The following is a 5,940-nucleotide window of genomic DNA, read 5'->3' on the forward strand; positions in this document are numbered from 1 at the left end:
CCGGGGCGGGCGGCTGGGGGGGCCCGAGCCCGGGCCAGGCCCTTTATAGCCCCGGCCCCCGTGTCGTCAGCGGCCGCGATTGGCTGCGGAGCCAACAAAAGAGGTAGCGCTGTCATCCGAGGCGAGAGAGGGAGCCGGAGAGAGCGGAGGAAAAGAGAGAGGGAGGGAGCGAGGGAGCAAGGGCCCAGAGAAAGGTGAAGAGACAGGAGAGGGGGAGGGGGTAGGTATAGAGGGAAAGTCAGAGTCAGAGAGACCTAGGAGAGACTGGAGGGATAAGGGAAGAAGAGACAAATCCAGAGAGACAGGAAGAGAGGTAAGAGAGACAGAGAGACAGACAAAGGAGGGAAAAGAAGAGTCGGATGGGACTAGACAGAGGTGAGAGACTTAGTTAGAATAAGAGAAGGGGTAGAGTTAGGGTGGAGAGAATCGGAGACAGAGATAAAGGAATGTCCAGAGACAGGTGCGGCTAAACAAGGGAAGACTGAGGGGACATAGAGATGGGAACAGGGGCAGAGGAACCGATAGGACAGAGACCAGTACCCTGGAAAGACAAAGGGAGAGGGCCACAGACTGGGAGATACCAAGGGAGCCCCTGAGAAGGCAGACCAAAGGATCAGGGCAAAAGCAGACTCCTGAGGGAAGGGGTGACAGCCACAAGAGTCAACCTTGGTGGGAGCACAGAGAGCCCAAAAGGGAGAAGGTGAAGAACTTGAGTCCAAAAGAGCCCCATCTGCCAGAGGTAGCTAAAGAAGAAGACATGAGGAACCAGACTTAGTGGTACACACCTGCAATCCTGGCCACTAATGACGCTGAGAGAGGAGAATTGCAAGTTTGAGGCCAGCCTGGCAATTTAGCAAGACGCTGTCTCAAAACAAAAAATTTAATGGGCTGGGGATGTAGCTCAGTGGTAGAGTGTTCTGGGTTCGATCCCCAGTACCTCCCAAAATAATTAATAAACTAATAAATTAATTAACATAAAATGAAGAACAAAATAATGAGGGAGCCCCAGCACAGTAGCAGGCAGGGTGGCACACCTTTCATCCTGGTGTCATCCCAAGGTTAAAGCAGGAAGATGCAAATTTGACAAACCTGGACAATTTAACAAGATCCTATCTCAAAATAAAGTGTTAATTTTTTTAATTTTATTAATTTTTTGTTGTTGTTGTAGATGGACACAATGCCTTTATTTTGTTGATTTATTTTTATGCAGTGCTGAGGGTTGAACCCAGTGCCTCACCTGTGCTGGGCAAGTGCTCTATCACTGAGCCATAACCCCAGCCCTCAAAATAAAGTTTGTTTGTTTTTTAAATTTTTAAATATTTATTATTTTTAGTTGTAGTTGGACACAATACCTTTATTTTATTTATTTATTTTTATGTGTGCTGAGGATCAAACCCAGGGCCTCACACGTGCTAGGCAAGTGCTCTACTGCTGAGCCACAACCCCAGCTCCTGTTTGTTTTTTAAGAGAATGGGGGTGTAGCTCTTTGGTAGAGGATATGCCTACCATGTAGGCCCTGGGTTCAATACTCAGTATTTCCAGTATCCCTCATTCCACCCAAAACAACAACAAAAACCATGGAGGCCACTATGTTTTAGAGATGAATCTGGAGCTATGAATATCTACCTATGCCTTTGGACCTGCAGGATCTTAGATGCCTGAGAAGGGGCTCAAAGTTGCATGGGTGAGGATGGGGAGAGGTCTATTTTCAGATGTCTGAAAGGCAGCAAGTTACAAGAGGAGAAATCCAGAGGTGGTCATCTTCAAGTATGACCACGGACAAAGCCAGAAGACAGAGTGAAAGAGTGCAAAGTGACAAAATTATTTGAAGGTGCTTAACATCTGATGCTGGATACCTCTTCCCAGACATCAGTTTCTCCAAGCTTTCTCCTCCACTTCCTCCTCCTCCTCCTTCTCTTTTGAGGCAGGATCTCACAAAGTTTACCAGGCTGGCTTCTAAATTGTCATCTTTCTGCCACTGCCTCTTGAGTATCTGGGGTTATAGGCATGTGCCACCACAACATCCAGCTCCAGCCTTATTCCGTTTCTTTCTTCTTTTTTTGATACTGGGACCTGAACTTAAGGATACTTTACCTTTGAGCTATATCCCCAGTCCTTTTGATTTTTTATTTTGATACAGGGTCTTACTAAGTTGTTCACAGCTTCACTGAATTGCTGAGGCTGGCCTCTAACTTGTGATCCTCTTGCCTTAGCCTCCCAAGCCACCAGCATTACAGGCATGGGCTACCATCCCTGGCCCAGGTTTATTTCTTAATCCCAAGTTCCAGAAGATCACTAGGAAAATTGAAGATGTTTGAGGAATCATGTTTTACTCATTTCCTGACATTTTCTTTTTTGATTCTAATTAGTTATACATGACAGTAGAATGCATTTTTTTTTTTTTTTTGTGGTATCTGGGATTGAACTCAGGGGCATTCAACCCCTGAGTCACATCCCCAGCCCTATTTTGTATTTTATTTAGAGACAGGGTCTCACTGAGTTTCTTAGTACCTTACAGTTGCTGAGGCTGGCTTTGAACTTGAGATCCTCCTGCCTCAGCTCCCAAGCCACAGGGATTACAGGCATGGGTCAAGGTGCCTGTCCAGTAGAATGCATTTTGACACATTGTACACAAATGGAGAATAACTTCTCATTCCTCTGGCTGTACATGGTGCTGAGTCACACCAGTAGTGTATTCATACATGTATATAGGGTAATAATGTCTATCTCATTCTACTATCCTTCCCATCCCTATCGTGCCACCCCTCCACTCACTCCCCTCTGCACAATCCAAAGTTTCTTCATTTTTTTTTCCTGCCCGCCCCACAACTATGGATCAGCATCCACTTATTAGAGAAAACAAAGTTATGGAATGCTTCGGGAATTTGTGTGTCATTCTAGGGGTCATGCTAATCTTCTCTATATTGGTCCAAATTTAGTATATATGCTGCCAAAATAAGCACTCCTGGAACTTTCAATCCCCCCCCCCCAAGGAATTGAACCCAGGGGTGCTTAATACTAAACCACATCCTTTTTTATTTTTCATTTTGAGACAGAGTCTTGCTAAATTGCTTAGTGCCTCGCTAAATTGCTGAGGCTGGCTTTTGAACTTGAAATCCTCTTGCCTGAGCCTCCTGAGATGCTGGGATTATAGGCATGTACCACCACCCGGGCACTTTAAATGTTTGTTGAATAAATGGATGAATTTCATTATTGAGTTGCTCAGACCAAGCCAAGGGGTTTACTCTTTGGAATTTGAGCCCAATAAAATATCATAAAGTTGACTTGGCATAAACATAAGAGCAAAGTTGGGTTGGAGAACTGGAGTGGAATAAGGAAGAAACTGAGGGTTCAGGTGTGAGGAGAGGGGCTAGGAAAAACAACCCATGGAGCTTTTAATAGATGATCCGTTTCCATGGGGAACAGGAACTGAGATAACAATGGAATGAACAAAAAAACTTAGCTCGTTCCTTCATTTGCCTTGGACCAAGATATGGGTATCTCAGAATTTCATCAAGTTTATTTTTTTAATTTTTTTATTCTTTTTACCTATAACATGGGGATCACAATGCCTACCCTCAGCTGGTTGTGAGAATTACATAGTGATCAGTCGATAGAAGTGTTCGTGAACTTTTCTCTCTGTGTGTGTGTGTGTGTGTGTGTGTGGTATGGAACATTGAATCCATGGCCTCACACACACTAGGCAAATGCTGTACCATGGAGCTATATCCTTATTCCTTTACAAAATTATATATCTGTATATATGTACATATATACATGTATATGTGTGTGTGTGTGTGTGTGTGTGTGTGTGTGTATATATATAAACTGGTGATTGTACCCAGGGATGCTTTACCACTGAGATACATCCCCAGTCCTTTTTATTTTTAGATGGGGTCTCATTGCTGAGGGTCTTGCTAAGTTGCTGAGGTTGGCCTTGAACTTCTGATATTTCTGCCTACGCCTCATGAGTCACTTGGATTACAGGCATGTGCCACCAAGGTGTCTAAAATATTTATATTTTGAGACAGGGTCTTGCTGAGTTACCCAGACTGGCCTCAAACTTGTAATCCTCCTGCTTCTGCCTCTTGAGTAGAGTAGCTGGGATTATAGGTGGGTGCCATTGTACCTGACTTTTTTTCCCCTCCTTTTTTTTTTTTTGTGGTGCTAGGGATTGAACCCAGAGTTTTGTGCAAGGGAGGCAAGCACTCTACCAACTAAGCTATATCCCCAGCGTACTTTTTCTCCATCTTTTTAAAAAATATGTATTTATTTTTAAGTTGTAGTTGGACACAATAAATTTTATTTATTTATTAATATTTGAACCCAGGGCCTCGAATGTGCTAGGAGAGTGCTCTACCGCTGAGCCCCAGCCCCAGCCCCTTTTTCTCCTTCTTAATGATTCTTTTTTTTTTTTTTTCCTTTTTGATCTCCCAGAGGCTTTACCACATTATTCTGGTTTGTCCCATCATCTAAAATGTTTCTGTAATGTCACTTCCTCAACAAACTTGTAAACACCTTGAGAGAAGAGGTGGTGTCATCTCCTTCTGCTCCTGTAAAGAAGGCAGCACATGGGCTAAGGGTATAGCTCGGTGGTAGAGTGCTTGCCCAGCATGTGTGAGCCCTGAAATTTGAGTATCAGTACTTTAAAAATGAATAAATGAATATGAAGGCAGCCCAATCTTTACTTCCTCACCAAACAAGAATATAATGGCAGGTGCAGAGAAATGATATGCAAAGATAATACTCAGGGAACGGATAGTCCAAACAAGACAATAAATAAACAGTATTACCCCAAACTCCAGGACAGAGAGATGCCTCCTGAACATGTCCATCTGGATAACCCAAGGCACTCAAACATCACAGCTCAAGTAGAGAATTCCTTCTCTTCCCTAAAATATGACCCACCTAAGTTTTTTTTTTTTTTGTACCAAACATGGAAGTCAGGAGAGCTTAACCAGTGAACTACAGCCCTAGCCATTTTTATTTTTTATTTTGAGATAGGGTCTCTTTACATTGCTGAGGCTGGTTTTGAACTTGTGATCCTTCTGCCTCAGCCTTCTGAGCCATTGGGATTACAGACATGTGTCACTGCACCTGGCTCACCTGCAGGGTTTCTTTCTTTCTTTCTAAATATTGTATTTATTTATTTATTTTTATGTAGTTCTGAGGATGGAACCCAGTGCCCCACACATGCCAAGCGAGTGCTCTACCATCGAGCCACAACCTTATCCCCCACTTGCAGTTTTTCATTAGTGAATGGCAACCACCTAAGCTAGATACCTGGAAGTATTATTCCATTCTCTTATATTCTTGAATCTGCATAAGTTTTTCTTCTTCACAGAACAACTCCTTGGCTGGGGGTTGGAGTTCAGTGATACAGTATATGCTTAGTATGTTTGAGTCCCAGGGTTAGATACCCAGCACCCAATTCCCCCTGCCTCCCACAATCTCTAGGCCAAATTTACTCTTTCCTTAGCTCTCAGCATAGATGAGATTTAGGCATGACATCCAGAAGTCCTATGCTGATTCTAGCTTCTTGACTGCAACAAGGCTGCCTGGGCTCCAGTTCCAGTAGCCTCCCTTTTCTGGCTGTGTGAACTTCAACGATTTTTACTATTCTACCACTAAGGGGCACTCTACTCGAGCTACATCCCCAGCCCTTTTTATGTGTTTATTATTGAGAAGAGGGTCGCACTAATTTGCCCAGGCTGGCCTTGAACTTGTGATCCTCCTGCTTCAGTTTCCCAAGTAGTTGGAATTAGCAGGCATGTGTGTGCCCAGCTTTGAAAGTTCTTAAAAGTCTTTAAAGAAGATGAGATACATCTTATTTGATGAGATACATCTTATTTGTAAGATGAAGATACAAATATTATACCTATTTCATAGAATTATTAGGATTAAATATCTGGTAAAACACCATTCTAATAGGATAAATAC

At 43.2% G+C, this 5,940-nt stretch overlaps 1 non-coding gene across 1 annotated transcript; it reads right to left on the minus strand.

The window, feature by feature from the left end:
- Window positions 1–2,861: 2,861 nt before the first annotated feature.
- LOC125618212 lies at window positions 2,862–2,963 on the minus strand. The gene has a single exon (XR_007349471.1). It is a non-coding gene; the product is annotated as a U6 spliceosomal RNA (small nuclear RNA).
- Between the last annotated feature and the right edge of the window lie 2,977 nt (window positions 2,964–5,940).

The sequence above is a fragment of the Marmota marmota genome, unplaced genomic scaffold (assembly GCF_001458135.2).
Source record: "Marmota marmota marmota unplaced genomic scaffold, marMar, whole genome shotgun sequence".
Taxonomy (NCBI): domain Eukaryota; kingdom Metazoa; phylum Chordata; class Mammalia; order Rodentia; family Sciuridae; genus Marmota; species Marmota marmota.